The sequence below is a fragment of the Malaclemys terrapin genome, chromosome 3, assembly GCF_027887155.1.
Source record: "Malaclemys terrapin pileata isolate rMalTer1 chromosome 3, rMalTer1.hap1, whole genome shotgun sequence".
Taxonomy (NCBI): Eukaryota; Metazoa; Chordata; order Testudines; family Emydidae; genus Malaclemys; species Malaclemys terrapin.
In genome coordinates, this window is record NC_071507.1 from 54400443 (window position 1) to 54418942 (window position 18500).

The 18500-nt window shown below is 42.6% G+C and overlaps 1 protein-coding gene across 7 annotated transcripts in view; it reads right to left on the reverse strand.

The window, feature by feature from the left end:
- Positions 1 to 18500, reverse strand: part of CDC42BPA (CDC42 binding protein kinase alpha) — a 339222-nt gene that overhangs the window by 247181 nt on the left and 73541 nt on the right. The window contains exon 1 of one of the 7 annotated variants that reach the window (XM_054023833.1): positions 2579 to 2604. The exons of the other annotated variants lie outside the window; for them this stretch is intronic. The gene's annotated coding sequence lies outside the window, so the exon portion shown is untranslated. Of the gene's footprint in view, positions 1 to 2578; positions 2605 to 18500 lie in introns of those variants that run through there. 7 annotated transcript variants of the gene reach the window in all.

Sequence of the window (18500 nt, forward strand, 5' to 3'; positions counted from 1 at the left end):
CTGTGATATAAAATATAATGACCAGACATCATAATGTAGAATGTATCTAAAACATATCAAAATCAAATAATGTTTATTTTAATGATAGCTATGTGATATATGAACCTGTCTTATGGAATTACTTCATCACCTCCCTCATATACAATTACTTTAAGGCAGGGGTCTCAAACTCAGTTTACCTTAGGGCCAGGGCCAGTCCTCAAATCCTCCCAGCAGGCCAATAATGTCACTGAAGATGGTGTTCAGAAAAGAAAACATTTATATTGTATTTTTTATTTCAAATTTCTTAGAAATAAAACTGTCATACAACTTTATACAAGTCTTTGCCTGCCAGAGAGTTTTTAGTGTTTGCCAGACACCTGGCAACGCTTCATTTCTGTCAGTTTGTTGATGTTTGGCCTCAGTGACTGAGCAGTTGAAACCTTCAGGATTGCAGCAAGGTGTGCATCAGATAGGTGTGTTCGGTATTTTGACTTGTTTATATTCTTGTGGGAAAAAGTGATGCTGCCTCCATGTCTGGCTCTGCCCGGCAACTAATGATGCTGCCTCCATGGCGGACTCTGTGATGGTATCTCTGTCCCTCTCTCCCAGCCAATTGGAGCTGTGGGATGCGGCGCCTGCAGCAGACAGAGCCGGCAGCCTGGCTGCATGCGTCTCTCCTCCGTGGGCCGCAGCGGGGAGGTTCTCAGGCCACAGATGGCCCGCGGGCCGGGACTTTGAGACCCCTGCTTTAAGGGGAAGGTTAGTTTTAGGTTTTCTGAATATTTCCAAATATATCCCACATAAAACCTCTATCATTCAAAACATCATCCACTTATGCATCCATCCCTAAATTATATCAAAGTTGGTTGAGAAACAGTCCAGGCCTAGATTTTGAATGCCAAGTTTCAGCCAAGATGGAACTTTTTCAGGCAGGTTATAAAACACCCACATAAAAGGTGTTTATATTGGAATCAGCTACTGTATGTGCTCTTAACAACTGCAATATTAGAAGGTTCATCTGAAATAAATTTACATTTTGAGGAAAGAATTTTCTCTTACTAGAGTTCTTCACTATTTCTTTCTATGCACGAGATAACTGCAGTGATTCTAATTCACTGTATCAACCTACAAAGGATCAACAGCCATTGAAGAGATGGAATCTCATTGCTAGTAAATTCCAAACACAGAATGAGCTATTCTGTACTGTTTCAAATGCTAACAGGATTTCTAGTGTAACACAGCCTTTTGAGTCAGAAAAGTGCAAAGCTATTTGATTTAAAACTACTGAGAAAGAATATACACACATTAGCAGATCTGTTCTAACCCACAATTAATATTTTATTTACTTTCATTCACACACAGATCTGTTAATACTGTTAATCACAGTAAAATGCTGTTAGCATAAGTAAACTTTTCATCGACATTCTGTTAAAGTTGAAGTATTTCCTTGCAAACCTAGAGGAACTGTATATGTTAATATAAAATTCCTTTTGAATATTTTAAACATGAACCTGACATGAAACTCAAGGGACAGAGATTGCTCTCTGCTATGCGTATTTAATTGAATTAATACCCATGAAAATAGACAGTGTCTGTATGGGTTTAATTTACTCGGCGTTTCTTGTTCATAGCAAACTTTATCTCAACTCCAGCTGTGAAACAAAGAAGAATCAGACTAGAATGTCTGTACACCTAAATGCATAGCCATTAGCTTGAGCACTAACCAAGAGCCAAATCTTGTTCACCTAGTACCACTGATGGCAAAGGGATTACTGTATTCATGTGAGTAAGGCTAGAAAAGTTTCGCCTTTAATCTATATAACTGACAATTAGAGGGGATTCAAACATAGCACTTAGATTTAATTTGAACCATGGAGCTTCGACTATTGCTCCCTAATTAAAAGGTCAATGTTAAGAAACAGATCCTTAGAATTAATCAAGCTTTTGCGTTCCCACCTTACCTCTACACAGTAATTTTTGTAAAAGGTATTTTTGTATGCAAGTGAATTTAGTGCTTGTGAAAAGCAGTGGACTGAGTCTTGGAAGCAGGTTGACCCTAGTGGATAGCAGCAGGTCAAGTTTCCCTACACTGTCCTCAGGAATATATTCTGATCACAGTTTCAAATGGAGTGTCTCCTCTAAAACTGATGGGATTTCTGTCTCCATGACCTCTTGGTCTCTGCTGAAACTAGCAAAAATGCTAACAATACTTTTATTACTGATTCTGCTTTCCCCATCCAGGGCACCACAGAAATATCCAAAACAGTGTATTAAAATTACACCAAATAATTAAATAATTGGTATTAAAAGCTCACTCGTTGAAACTGACAATTAAAACTAATTTGACAGATTCAGATTAAGAGAATGAGGAGGAAATAAGTGGGAGGGAAAGGTAGTATACAGGCAGCCAACACTGGGTCATTCTAGAAACCTCTGAGAAAAGTGCTTTTAGATGCTTTTTTAAAGGAAAACAGAGTTGAACTAAGATATTTTTCAGAAGTAAGCAAGTTACACACCTATCCATAATATCAAAGATACAACAATTTGTGGACATAAGACACAATGGCGGAATTCTTAAAAGTTTACTTATAAATACCAGTCAGGATGAAGCTTAAGGAGAAGTTCTTGAACATAGCAGGGTTTGCACCATAAGGGCTTTAAAAGTAAATATGCCAGCCAAAAGTCAATCCACCAATTTCTAGTCAGGCAATGTAAACACTACAGAGTGGACATAATGTGCTCACAATTGGCTCAGTCCCAATGAGCAAACAAACTGCCTCACTCTGAATGAACCAGAAGTGATGGAGAAACCATGCCATAAATCCTACAAAGACGGAGTTACAATAATCAAACCTCCTGATCACGTGTATATGTGTTGCTTTCGCAAGGTTGTCATGGGATAAACAGAGGTGTAGCCAGTGTAAACTCAGTTATTAAGACAAACACTTTTATATCACGTCCAATACATGGAGCTTTCATGGGAAGGGCTTGCCTGAAGTTAATGCTGGAGTTTCTCAGCCAAATTCACTACCTCCAAGTAAACCACCTCAACAAATGGAGGCACAAAAGAGAAGGAACTCGTTCTTATGACTTTTGTCAGTAGTACCGCTTGTTTTCCCAGGGAGGAGGACAAAGTAGTTTAGAAATAGCCAAATGGAAATAGCATTCAAACATTCCTTCAGATTAGAAACAGAATTGGCAGAGTCCTAGGGGCAAGTGACATACAGCTGTATAAAGTTTAAAATCCTTCAGCGTTGACCACACAATTGCCCCAGCACCACCGACTCTTGTAGGTATGACTGGAATCGCTATAACACACCTAGTCAATGAAGCAACAACCCCTGTTCATTCACATGAATGAGATCCAGCATGACTAACCTGCCAGCTGACACCGATATAAAGCTAGCTGGAGATCATTCACGACCCTGAACAGTGCCAACCACACCAAAAGACAGGTCAGAAAACAGAACCCTATAACTGGATGTCATTGATCTCCAATGCATCTGGATTTGAATTAGTTCCAACAGTTATGATATTTTTTGTGATGTGACTCTTGCTCACTGGGAATTGGACAAAGACCACTAACATTCTTTCACATAGTCCACCAAACAGTCATCAAATCTTGAACAATTTAACTCACTAACAACCCTGGGCTAGTTTCAAATGTGAAGCTGCAAAACTCTCTCTATACCAATTACTTAGCTCCTGAGCAATCCATTGACCACTCAAATTTCTTACTGTACACTGCAAGTAATGCAATCATGAGTGCAACTCGTCTACCAACTTAACCTGGCAAGCCTGACAACATTTTTTTAAAAATTCAAATTTCTGACAGCATGTTAAACAATATGTCCTGAGTATTTTAAAAAATTATAAGCCATTTAATGCTTCTCTGCTCGTGTTCTAAAGGTTCTTTTCAGCAAGGGAAAGTGTGTGGGACCAAGCACACCACCACCAAACATACCCAAGTGAGGCTCCTATTGTTCTCTGATCCTCTGCACAATTCTAGGTAAGGAAGAAGAGACTCTCTGTCCCTTCTCAAGGCAGCTATTTCTCCTTAGTCCTGTATAGAAGTTAGGGGAGCGAAGAAGGGGGTTCCCCCAATCACCTGCTAGCGTCTTATATTCCCAAACCCTATGTAGAAGTCCCAGGGGGGGAAAAAAGGAGATAGGAAGTGCACTTGATCATGATAAAAAACAGTGAAATTACATAAAGCATAAAATAAATTAAATGAAAATATAGAGAAAACTTTTTTGCTAACCTCTTGTATCCAGGATGAGTGTAAACAAAACTTGACATAGCCAAAATATTTCCAAACAGAAATGTGATTTTTCAAGTTCACTGTGTTCTCTTTAAACGTTCTTTCTCAAAATAGGACACCCAATCTTTCCTCTTACTTCTAAAGGCACCAGTAATTGAGAATGACAGAGCATTTTTTCTCCAAGTTAGCCTGCTATAATGGTTCTGAAAGGCTGTGCATGTCAGCAATGGTGATTGACATATATCAGAGGAATTCGAATAAATAAAATGCTGCTGAGTTACAAAGTGGGAGAACCAATCTCAAAGCAATCTGTGCCTCTTCAAGTCATGGTACCAATGAACGACCTCAGAGCCCTTATGAAAAAGGTGAACATGACAAAAATGCCGTAGTGCAATTATTCTCAAATGGATCAAACAAATTCCGCACCATGTCTGCATAAGTCTCAAACTTTAACAGTGCTTGAAAAGGTGAGATAAAATGCAACTGAATGGTTACAAGAACTGTGTGCTACTCTTAGGTTTTAACTGACAACAGATGAAAAAACAGATACTAACCTTTCCAATAACTGTTGTTCTTTGAGATGTGCTGATCATGTCCATTCCACATTAAGTGCATAGGTACTTCATGTGCTGTTGCCGGAGATTTTTCCCCTCAGTGGTATACTGTAGAGCCAGCTCTAGCACCCCCTGGTGCCACGAGCTCATGCACCACTGGCCCCACACCTTCACAGTTCCTTCTTGCCAGACATCTCCAACAGAGAGGTAGAAGAGTGGGTTGTGGAGCAACACATCTCGAAGAACAACTGTAACAATAGTTACAGAAGAAGGTTTAGTAAACATTTTTCTTCAAGTGCTTGCTCATGTCCATTCCACATTAGGTGACTCACAGGCAGTACCTGAGGAGGTGGGCTCAGAGTTCATGGATATGACTGCAACACTACTCTCCTGAACCTGGTGTTGTCTTGAGACTGTTGGGCAATGGCGTAGTGGGAAGAAAAGGTAGGTACCGATGACCAAGTTGCGGCCCTGCAGAGATCTTGAATGGGAAACTGCATGAGGAATGCTGCTGAGGAGGCCTGAGATCTCGTGGAGTGAGTGATCAGGATGGCCAGAGACGGTACATTCGCCTGCTCATAGCATGCCCGAATACAGGAAGCTATCCAGGATGAGATTCTCTGGGCTGACACGGGAAGGCTTTTTATCCTCTCTGCCACTGCTACAAAAAGAGTTGCATGGATCTGCGAAAGGATTTAGTCTTTTCTATGTAGAAGGCGAGGGCATGCCTAACATCCAACGAGTGAAGCCGACACTCTGAGTTCGTGAGGCTCTGTGAAGAAAACCGTCAGAAAAATGGCCTGGTTGCTATGGAACTGCGAAACCACCTTTGACAGGAAGGCTAGGTGGGGGCGCAGTTGGAACTTGTCCTTGAACAACATGTATGGTGGCTCTGATGTAAGAGCCTTGATTTCAAAGACCCTTCTGGCTGAGGTGATGGCTACCATGAAGGCAACCTTCCAAGAGAGAAGCAGCAGAGGGCACGATGCTAGTGGCTCAAAGGGAGTACCCGTGAGCCTCGACAGAATCAGGTTTATGCCCATGGGGAGATCGGTTTGCAGACCTGAAAATATAGTCTCTCCAACCCTTTAAGAAAGCGGATTGTCATCTCATGAGAAAACAGTGACCTGCCATTCACTGGTGGGTGGAAGGCCGAAACTGCTGCTAAATTGATAGACGTGAGGCCAGTCCTTGTTGTTTTAGATGGAGCAAGTAGTCCAGGATAGACTGAAAGGAAGAAAGTCAGAAAGAAGTCTCGTTGGGATGACCATGTTGAGAAACACTTCCATTTAGCGAGATAGATAGCCCTACTGAACAACTTCCTACTATCCTGTCAAAGACATGACTATCCTGTCAAAGGCCTGTCAAATTTGTTCCAAACAGTCCTGCTCCTCCAGGTTCAGCCAAGTAACATCCATGCAATTAGGTGCAGGGAATCAAGATTCGGGTGGAGTAACCGACCAGCAAAGTCGGAACAGTAGCAGGGTTGCTACCGATAGGTCTAGTAGCATGCCGAACCAGTGTTGGTGTGGCTACACTGGGGCTATAAGAATAACTCTCTCCTTGTCCCACTTGATTTTCAGGAAGACCTTGTGAACCAGAGGAACTGGAGTGAATGTGTAGAATAAGGGCTCTATCCATAGAAGCAGGAAGGCATCGGAGAGGGACTGCCCACATAGCAAGCAAAACTGAGGCATTTCCTGTTCTGCTAGGTCGCAACAGGTCTACCTGAAGAGACCCGCCACCTTTGGAAGATGAACCTGGTGACCTCTGGTGGAAGGGAATACTTATGGTGAGAGGAGAAGGATCTGCTGAGTTGATCAGCCAGTGCGTTCCGGGCTCCTGGAAGATGTGAAGCCTCGAGGTGGATGGAGTGCTTCACACAGAAGTCCCATAGACGGATGGCCTCCTGACACAGAGCAGAGGATCGAGCTTCTCACTGCTTGCTAATGTAGAACATGGCTGCGGTGTTGTCTGTCAGTACTTACAGTATCTTGCCTAAGATCTGTGGAAGGAACACTTAGCAAGCTAAGCAGACCGCCCTGAGCTCCCTGACGTTTATGTGCAGGAAGACTTCGTCCCGGGACTACAGGCCCTGGGTCCTGAGTCTGTCGTGGTGGGCTCCCCAACCTAGGTCTGATGTGTCTGAGACTAGGGACACTGATGGCTAGGGAGTGACAAAGAGGACATGCGTCATTCCTGAACGTGGGTCCTTCCACCAGTCGAGGGAGTCAAGGACTTGGACTGGAACAGTAAGCACTGAGTCCAAGTGGTGTCTGTTCTGAGAGTAAACTGAAGCAAACCATGTCTGCAGGGGCCTGAGGCATAGCCCTGCGTGCCAGACCATGTAAGTGCATGCAGCCATGTGTTGTAGGAGCTTGAGGCAAACCTAGGCTGTCATGATTGGATGGACCATGACCTTGGATATCAGGTCTGACATATTCTGGAACTGGGCCTCCAGAAGGAAGGCTCTGGATTGGGTCGAGTCAAACCCTGCCCCGAGAAACTCTATTCTCTGAACTGGAAACAGAGTCAACTTTTGCTCATTTATCCACAAGCCCAGGGCTCGGAAGGTGGCTTAGACCATGCTGATGCTGTTCTTTACTTGAGCCTCCGAACGACCCTTGATCAGCCAGTCATCGAGGGATGGGTAGACTTGAACATAATCTGAGGAAGGCGGCTACCAACACCATGCACTTTGTGAAAACCTGGGGGGCTGCGAACAGGCCGAAAAGAAGAATGGTGAATTGGTAATGGTATTAGTTTACAATAAAACTGAGGAATCTTCTGTGACCACGGAAGATGCAAATGTGAAAGTAAGCATCCTTCAAGTCAGGGGCAGCATACCAGTCCCCTGGACCCAGGGAGGGAATGATGGAGACCAGAGAGACCATGCGGAACCTCAGTTTCTTGAGATAATTGTTGAGGCAAGGCAGGTCCAGGATGGGCCGAAGGCCCCCTTGGTCTCTGGGATTAGGAAATATCGGGAGTAAAACCCCTTCCCTCTCAAGTTTTGAGGTACCTCCTCCATTGCTCCCATCCTTAGGAGGGTCTGCACCTCCTGGGCTAAGAGTTGCTCATGAGAAGAATCACTGAAAAGGGACAGGGAGGGAGGGATGAAAATTGAAAGATATGATTGCCCACCACTTATTTAGCACCCAGTGGTCCAATGTGATGAGGGACCACCCCAAGCTGAAGCGAGACAGTCGGTTCAAAAATAAAAGTGAGGCAAGATCCAAAGTGGGAACTGATATAGGACCCTTGGGCACACCTTCAAAAGGCCTGCTTGGGCCCACTAGAGCACATATTTGACGCCAGCCAGGATGATATGGGTGGAAGCAGTTGGCGGCACTTGTAACCTCTACCCTTTCTCTTGTAGGGGTCCTGTCTCAGAAGCAGAACTGAGACCCTCTAACTTTTTATTTCTAAGTGCGGAATTAAATTTTGTTATGTGCACCAATATGGAGGTGATGTGGCCCCATGTGGGTCGCACTCCACTGCCTTCCCCCTTCTTGCCTTTCTTCGGCACCAGCAAGCGACCTCTGTTGGTGTACTGCTTTTTATGCTTCTTCCTCAGCACTGGAGATGGAGAGCAGTGCCAGAAGGCGTGCAGTGCCAGAGGAGCGCGTCTCACCTAGGCTGAAGTGCTCAGTGCCGAATCTGAGCAGTTTGGTTCCGAAACCAGTCTAAAGAATGGCTTCCGTTAGGATAGCCTTCAGTCTGATCACTCTGTCTTTCTTTGTGTAAGGTTTACAGTACTGACAAATATGATAGCAGTCTTTCACATGAGATTCTCCCAGGCACCTCACAAAACTGGAGTGCAGGCCGCTCACAGGCATAGGCTTGCCACAGGAGGTACAAGCTTTGAGGCCCAGGGACCAGGGCATGCTTGGGCCCAGAGGTGAAGGAAGCCCCTGAATAATAAGGGGTAAGGGTAGTAACTATCTACACTCATACTATTTAGAATATATACACTATAACTGAAATATGGACTAAAATTACGATACAGAGAATAAAACCTCTGGGAAGAATGTTTTGCCGAAGCAAGAGGAGATTTCCCAGCAACCATGACAGGCAGTAAGAAGGAACTGAAAGGGTGCGGGGCTGGAAGCACCCCTTATACCAGCGCATAAGCACATGGCACCAGAAGGTGCTAGAGCTGGCCCAATGGATACCACAGAGGGAAAAATTTCCAGCAACATGCACATGGAATGGACATGAGCAAGCACTCAAAAAAGAACTATAAGCATAAGATGGTATACGCTAAGTTGGGCTTCTTCATTCTGACGTTAAGGAACAAGACAACTTTAAGTCTGAGCATCCATGGTGAACTCTGACTTACTAAATCTAAAGCTGGCTGTTTTGGCAGCTCTTGTATTCTGTGTTATCCCCTTTTTCAAGACACAAAGCAAGAATAGAGCCCATAACAGATATCTTCATGTGAATCTATAATAGGCATTTTCTTGGAAAATTTGGAACCCTGCTTGACAACACAGCAATTGTTTTTAAATCTTCTAAAGTTCAATGGCTGCATTAAGATGCTAAAACAATAACTGAAGTAAAATAACATTTGGTTGCTCAACAACAATGAATAACAACAACAGCAAATTATATACTATCAAGAAAATGACTGAAAAATCTAAGGAAACGAAGCAAAATCTTAACATGTAAGCCAACCTACTCTACCACAAGGCAAGTCTACACTACAGCGCTACATTGGCGCAACTGCACCAATGTAGTGCGGCTGGTGAAGACGCACTATGCCGACGGAAGAGCACTCTCCCATTGGCATAATTACTCCACCTCAGTGACAAGCGGAAGCTGCATCAGCAGGAGAGCGTCTCCTACTGACACAGCACTGGTGTGGACAGAACAAAACTTGCGTTGCTCGGGGGAAGGGCGCTTTTTCACACCCCTGAATGACATAAGTTATATTGACTTAGGCTGTAGTATAAACCTACCCACAGCAAGGTCAGAATTAGAAAGCCATTTCCCACAAGCAAGTTTCAATGATGCTGATGAAAATTCTCTGATTTTGTATCGGAAACGGTGGAATGAGGCTGTGATGTTGTTTACACACAATCCCTAGATGCACAAGAACAAACTTCCTAATGCATGAAGACTATCAAGTGCTACAAAGCACCTCATGTCCCTACAAATAAGAACATAACAAGACTGGTATGGAAGATTTTGAGAATAACTTGGAAAAACTCCATAAGGTCTCCTGACAGAAAACTGTTCATAACTTTTCATATGACTAAGGACCAAACTGTTCCTTCCTCTTCTCTGGAACTCTGCAGTGATGTGGAGCAATATCAGCAGTGTGGAACTGAGGTGCTATGAGACACTCTGCTTATTCAGGATGAATGGCACCAGCATGCCTCAGAGAATTGAAGGAAGCACAATATGTAATGCTATTTAGCTCTCTATGCGCCTGTCCTCTCCCCAGCACTTGAAGCCAAGTGTGACGGTGGAAGGCTGGCCTTGGTCTGTTGGGACTATGAGGTTTTATTGGATGAACTATCTAGACTCTTCCCTATTCTTTCCCCACCAAAGCACCTTAGGGGCATTAATTATGGCACACTCCTAAATATTGCATGTGAGCACTCACGGATGATGATGGTGCAGGAGAAATGGAAAGGTTCCCTTGTGCATCTATTCTCCAGTCCTCTCCCACACACCCTAGATAGAACAAGCAAAAGTTAGGCCTAGTTTACACTACAGGGTTAGGTTAACGTAAGCTGCCTTGCATTGACCTAACTGTGGAAGTATCGTCACTTAAATTTGGCTCCTGCTGACATAAGTGTCTCTCTATGCCAATTTAGTAACACCACCCCCCTGAGCAGTGTAGAGTCACGGTCAATATAATTAGGCTGACACAGCATCAGTGTAGACAGTACATTGCTTACATTGACTGCTACTGGCTTTCAGGAGCCATCCCACAATGACCCATACTAACAATACAATTGATATTCAAGTGTTCCTAGTGGGGACGCGCGCTGCTGACACAAGGAGCTAAGCATGCACACACACAAGCAATTTAATAACTGCGGTGGCTGTGTGCTGACATAAGTTAGGTAGGGTAGATATGGTCTTAGCCCTACATGTACTAACTACTTCCACAAAAGGTAAAGCTAAAACATTTTTGACTTGTTCAGAATTCCCTGACAGAATTATTGACATCTGGAACATGAGTCTTTTACTTTGTTTACTTAACACCAAGGAGGCAGTTACTATTTATTTTAACCTATGCTGTCAAGTGGATATTTTGTTGCAGTAACATGTCAGTTCTACAGATACTAAGCAAACAGATCCAATTGTACAGACATTTGAATTTTTAGGAAAAGTGACTTTTTAACTAAATGGAAATTTTCACAGAAAATGTCTCCTTTTCTCATACATTCTACAGGGGTTTTGTCAAAAAATGAAAAAAAAAATTGGTTTCCAGAATTTTCAATACCCCCATACCCCCAAAATGGTTGCAAACAAAATAATTTGGGTTTGTACATTTTTTTGAGGAGGAAAAAATCATTTCCTCACCAGCTCATTAAAAAATACCTGAAACATTCTTCTCACCTATCTAAGAAGCAAATTCCTGACATTTGTGGAAGGAACTGATTGTTATCTCTTCAGATATTAACACTACTTATACACTAAAATAGGCAGAACGAGTTATTACTAATTTGTTCCCAGGCTACTTGAACAATAAACTGATTTTCTCAGTTCTATGCAAATCTCAACTCTAACATGCTCATGAGAGCTCTGCAGAGAAGTAGAGATGGGTAATGAAACTGATCCACCATTCAGTCTCAGAGGAGCATTTTGACTTCAGAAGATAGCATATTTGAATATAGAAATGGAATAAAAAAAGAATTCCCATCCCATCAAATAAATCTAAATGTCTTACATAACAATTACAATGTAACAATTCTAACAATAAATCCTAGAAGTAGAATACAAAAAATACCCAAACAGTTGTCTAAAAAACAATCAAATTCAATATCAAACCTCACATGTTATAAAAGATATCCTCTATTTTTGTCCTGCTGGAGGAAAGTTTTTTTTTTTTTAAATACACTATCTTAAGATATTAGAAAGTTCTCTGTCTTCCAAAGGAAAAAAAATAGGTTACTTATCCAACTAAACTTTGTTCACTGACTGTATGGCTCCCACAGAGCCACATGGCAGTGTGAATGGCCAGCAGCCAATGCAAAGGCTACATCATGAAGAAGAAAAAGTACCCTACCCATTTCTAGTAAATGGCATCAAACAGGAAGGTTTCAGGGCTAGCTAGGTTATATAAAAAGGAAGATTTCTTCCCAAAAATCTTTTGACCACAATAACTGTTCCAGTAAACAATTTCCTCTCTTACATTTAGCCAAACAACAAGAAAATACCCTTCTTGATTTGTGAAACATTACATAGTTTAAAATACAGAAAAACTGACTTCTCTTCAACAGCAATTGAGGATATTTACTGACAGGGCAGATATATATATTCTTAGAGGAAATACAAGAACTGCCTAAAAGATCTAGTTTCTTCATTCCCTTCCTTCATTTTTTTCCCCAATCAAGAGGCTCTTGCCACTCATTTCTATCCCATCTTCAAAGCTCCTGACTACCTCACCGTTTCCTACTTTAAAAAGAAAATGCACCTGATCTCCACTATTTCCAACATTGTTGTGTTAGCTATCAAGATGGTAACACAAGTGACTGCTCTGTTCATAGCCCTCTCTGTATGATGACCTCTACATACATAGGACTGCTGTTGCATCACTGGTATGATATGTGTGAGGACCAAGGACAATATATGGTTCATAGATTTCATTACATAAAAGTTAACAGTAGTTTTCCTTCCTTGCTTTAGTTTGACTTTTTAAAAGGTCACCGATATCTTCTTTATCAACAAAGAATATTTAATTAAAACAAAACACACTGCCTCTATGTTTGTATGACCCACTGAGATAAATTTATTAAAATGTGAGTTTAAATTAATATTGTCTCTGATGAAGCATACACTAATAAGAATCACAGATATTTTAACAGCTAATTTAAATTGAATTATCAAATATACCGGACAGACCTAATCCATCAGATTAAAAATCCAGTTACTTAATTGGTTTTCCTGATTTTATCTGCTTTTTCATGACCAGTGTTTTTATCCATAATTTTTAATCAGGGACAGAACCACGCAAATATGATAAAAGCATTAGGTATGAATTTAAGATCCAAATCTGTACTAACAGGACAATTATTTACTTTATCTCATCTTGTAAATACCATATTTTATGAATATTTATATTCATGATTATTTTAATCATGTAGAAAATGTAAAACTACAGTCTGTTCTTTCAAACAAGATATGAGGTGAAAGCAATCCTGTTAATAAATACGAAGAAACACATATACTAATGCTTTTTATGAGGCTGTGAACAAAAATGACAAAAGCAAAGGTGAAATATTCTATGAGCCTAATTCTCCTCTATAATACTGATTTTACACTAACATAACTCCAAAGACCTCAAAGGAAATTATTCTGATTTACCCAAAATTAATGCCTATATGTTCTCTAAATTAGACACAATAAAACACAAATACACTTGGGAGCAGAATCTGATATTGTTTTGTCAAAATAATTTACAGTTCCTAGCAGTTATTAGCAAATGCATATCGTATGCTGAATAGCAACACCATCATGTTACAAAACACTTGGAAACACAATGTTAGGCATAATAATGGTTGTTTAATCTGTTTTGAGAATGATTCTGCCTTCTGACAGGTAAGCACAACTCCCATTGACTTGCATTTGCTGTAGTATGGCCAAATTTATCTGTGTTTACCTGAAAATTTCCTTTCTCCAAGTATAAGATTTACAGATCAGCAACTCTGGGTGCAGAACCAGACTCAATATCACTGGCAACAAGGATGATAATCCAGCCTCTGAAGACATAGCCAATTTGAAATAATTTCCATAATAGACTGAAAGATGAGCTATTCAGACATTTTCTTCAGGGGGCTGAAATGGGTGTTTTGTGAGAACATACCCCCAAAATGGTCAGTTTCAGGCCCCTCTGAATCTAAACTTGCCGGGAGGGGACAGGGGAGCTGAGAATATGTTTGATGACTAGGAGAGAGGGCCTCTTTTTGCCTACTGTTCTATGTACTAAGACCAAGTGACAACTTGTCCTTCAGTGGAAGGACTGATGCCCCAATAAGGCCCTTCTGCAGGAATTCCAAAACATGGCTGATGCCGGAGAATTGTTGTGATCTGTATGTCATTAGCTCTGAATGTCAGCCATGTTTGCATATACTTAGTGTAGGAAGATACTCTTCTTAAATCTAGCAGGGTGATGACGACCTTTTCAGACCATCCTCTTTCTCAGGTGGCACACCACTTAGGCAAAATTTAGTCTGTCTGGCTTGGGCCTTGAAACTAAAGGGTCTCCCTTAATTCAGCCACGCAGGAGAGAGGTGTCACCAGAAAGATGAGTAAGTTTAGAAAACACAGACTCCAGTGCAGTGCTCTCCCCACCCTCACTCACTCATTTTCACCGGGCTGGTGCAGGGGGTTGGGGTGCAGGAGGGGGTGAGGGCTCCGGCTGGGAGTGTAGGCACTGGGCTGAAGACAGAAATGAGGGTTTCAGGGTGCGGGAAGAGGCTCTAGGTTGGGGGAGGGGGGATGGGGTGTGCCCTGGGGTGGGGCCAGGGATGAGAGATTTGAGATGCAGGAGGCTGGGGGGTGGGGCCAAGGGGTTCAGAATGTGGGGGGACTCCAGGCTGGGGCAGGGGGTTGGGCTCCGGGAGGGGGTGCGGAGTGCGGGCTATGGGTTGCGCTTACCTCAGGTGGTGCCCAGGAAGCATCTGGCATGTCTCTCCGTCTCCTAGGCATAGGGTGGCCACAGGGGCTCCACGCACTGGCCACACCCACAGATGCCACCCCCGCAGCTCCCACTGGCTGCGGTTCCTGGCCAATGAGAGCTGCAGAGCCGGCGCTTGGGGCGGGGCCAGTACACAGAGCCCCCGTGGCCACCCCATGCCTCCGAGCCGGAGAGACATACTGGCGGCTTTCAGGAGCTTCGCAGAGCTGGGTAGGGAGCAGGTGTAGGGAAGTGAATTTCTTCTATGCAAACAGAACTGGTGACACCAATACTAGAATACTGTATCCAGTTCTGGTACCAACACTGTAAAAAATTGAAATGATGCAGAAAAAAGCCACAAAAATTATTCAAGGGCCAGAGAAAAATGTCTTACAGTGAAAGACTTAAAGAGTTCAATCTGTTTAGCTTCTCAAAACGAAAACTGAGAGGTGACTTGATTTCTTGGGGAGAAACACAGTACACTAAAGGGCTCTTTAATCTAGCAAACAAAGGCTGAAAGCTGAAGCCTGACAAATTCAAACTGCAAATTAAACACAATTTTTTAACAGTGAGGGTGATTAACCTCTGGAACGAAATACAAAGGGAAGTGACGGATTCTCCATTTCTTGATGTCTTCAATTCAAGACTGGCTGTCTTTCTGACGACACACTTCAGGTCAAACAAGTTACCTGGCTGAATACAAGGTAATTTGGTGAAATTTAATTAATGGCTTGTGATATACAGGAAATCAGAGTAGGTGATCTAATGGTCCCTTCTGAATCTATGAACAACCTATGGGGGAAAAGGAACAAGTAAGTGAACTTAGGGCAGGTCTTCACTACAGGGCGGGGGGGGTCGATTTAAGATACGCAAATTCAGCTACGCGAATAGCGTAGCTGAATTCGACGCATCACAGCCAACTTACCCCGCTGTAGGGACGGCGGCAAAATCGACCTCTGCGGCTTCCCATCGACGGCGCTTACTCCCACCTCCGCTGGTGGAGTAAGAGCGTAAATTTGGGGATCGATTATCGCGTCCCAACGGGACGAGGTAAATCGATCCCCGAGAGGTCGATTTCTACCCGCCGATTCAGGCGGGTAGTGTAGACCTAGCCTCAGATTCAGAATCTCCCAGGGAGGGAAGGAGAACTCCTGCCCTGTCTCCTCTCTCCCTTTTGGGGACTGGGATTGTCCCAATCCCTTTGCTCTGTAATAGAGAAGAATGGGAAGGGACTATGAAAAGGAAGTTAATGGGATGCTCACCCTTTTTTGGGGGGGCCATCTCTGACAGCATCTCTTTTTGTAACCCATTTTACATTATTTCCAGCATCACTTGACTACAAGGGGAAGAACAAAACCTCTCTTGAACTCCTTGAAAGCAGCAGCAGATGGAGGAGTGAGAGCAATGTTTGCTCCTCACACAGTTTTATCCAGCTGTCTTCCAGAGTCAGACCCCTTTTCTCCTGTAGCCATCCCCCCCATCTGAGGTTCCTTTTGGGGGATATGGGAAAGGTACCTGAAGTCCATGCTTCTCAGGGGGATGACACAGTCTCAAAGAAAGGGTCCAATCCTCCACCTTCCTGGAGAAGACAGTCTAGTTGTTGCTACCAAAGCAAAGAATAGCCCCACTAATGGAAATCCAGATGCCAACCCAGAATATACAATGAATAGCATGGAGCACACCACTGCAAGGCGAATCCCATTTGGGCTCAGTTTACTGAAAACCAAGACTGGGAGGGGCACTGCTACAAGAGCAGGAAGCGAACAAAGAAGCTGGAGGAGAGGATCCAGGTCACTGTTCACATTTTCCCCATTCCTCAGCATCTGAGCTGCAATCACCACCCGCACTTTGTATTGTCATTACTGCACTGTAATCAGTGACCGAAACTGGCATTTGGACACAGCCTATCCATGTCCTGTGAAGGGACTCCTAACAGTGCTCCCCGCAGAGAGAGGAGTAAGGAAATATCATGGGCTGTCAGTTACTCCTTCTACTTCCCTTGTAGTTTTTGATGGTGGAGCTGGCTCCTTATTATATTAAGGAGAAAAGACCCACTGGAGAGTAAACCCACTACTATCCCATCCTTCTGCAGGAGCAGTGATCCAAGAGAAGAAAAAGGGTCCGAACTTCAAAGGGGAATCAGCTCCAGCCCAGTAAAATCTAATGGGTACTCTAGGGCATGCTAAAACTTAAGACCTGAGCAGCCTAAAAGTTGAAGAAGACTCTGGAGGAGGACAAAGTAAGCTGGAGACACTGTCTTGACTGAGTTCTAGGAGGTTATCTGGTCTGGCCTCCTACTGCACAGTCCTAGCTTTCTGTCTGGCTCTTCAGAACTATCCTCCTTCTACAGTCACTTGTGAGGATGCAGGAAATCTACTCAGTGGTCAGTTTACTTCTGTTGCTAAAATGAAGTTTTTATTATGTACCAAAGCATTTAGAATTAAGACTATCTTGTCTAAGGCAACAGTATGGAGTATCAGAAAAAGTCATTTTCCTGCTAAGGGCATATTTCCCTCCAACATTTAGAATCAACTTCCAACTGGGGAGAAGGAGAAGGAGAAGTGAAGAAGCACAGTACATTCAGCAAATTAAAAATACGATTAATCAACCAATGTAGGAAGCAATAAACATGGAACTTTACTAAAAGTTTAGAAGTACACATATTTAAGAAAACTACAAACACACACTTATTTCAGTGCATTGCCTAGCATGAGACCCTGCTTCTGTTAATGTCCTTTTGGTACTACTACAGGATAAATATTTTCAAATCACCCACTCATAATATTCTGAAAATCAGAAGGAGGCCTTAGGAAACTATGTAGAAAGAGAAAAAAATGCTGGAGCTGAAACTAAAAGAAAGCAAAAATACTCCCTCTTTCCCTTTCATCACTTATCTAGGGGCTAACAATTAGAACGTCATAATCAATAATGCATCACACAAGAAAGGGGAAATTAAAACAAAAAGGCGCAAAACCTAATAAAAGGAAAGATTTACAGAGGGTCAGCAGCAGCCCGCAGAATTCTTCTCTAGAGAGAAGAGCCAATTATTCAACTTTCATTTATAATATTGACAAAAGGCATGAGAGTGGCTGCCAGATAAACCCTACTCAAGGAGATGGTAGAATTCCTGGTATCCCGCTAGCTGTTACGCTGCACTGCCAAAGCCATCATGAAAATGCCTAGAAGGTTTCTTTCCCACTAAGGATCGTCTGAAAATTAAACACATTAATATGCACTTAGTATTCTAGCTACAAGCTGCTTAGATGCAAGAAGTGCATTTTATGTCCTTTATTTTTAATCTGCTGGCACAAACTAAGGAATTTATGAGAAAGGACATTGACATTAGTATACGCTCTGTGCAGTTCTCTAGAATGATCTCTCTTGCAAACAAACAAAAAAACTGATGAGGCACAAATAGAAAGACTACCCTTTATAACAGTTGTAATACTGATGCAGAATAATCATTTGAAAAGGCATGCAACACCACATCACAAGTTCCAAAGATTAAAAAATGCTCTTTCACCCACAAGTTTTCAGTCGTCTACACATAACTTCTAATTCCGGCCTGAAATAATATTACTACTTCTGGGGCAAATTATAATACTCAGTACACCGATCCTCGCTAGAACACGGATCTATATAGCGCGAATTCGCTTATAACGCAGTTGCGGCCATGGATCCCAAATTTGATTACTTTAATTGGAATTCATCTTAACGCGGTCCCCGCGTTAACACGGTACCGTGCATGGATCCCAAATCCCACGTTCTAGCGAGGATCCGCTGAACTTGTATAGCGCTTTTCATGTTCAAACAGCTATACTAAAACTGACTGCTCTCCATAAAACCC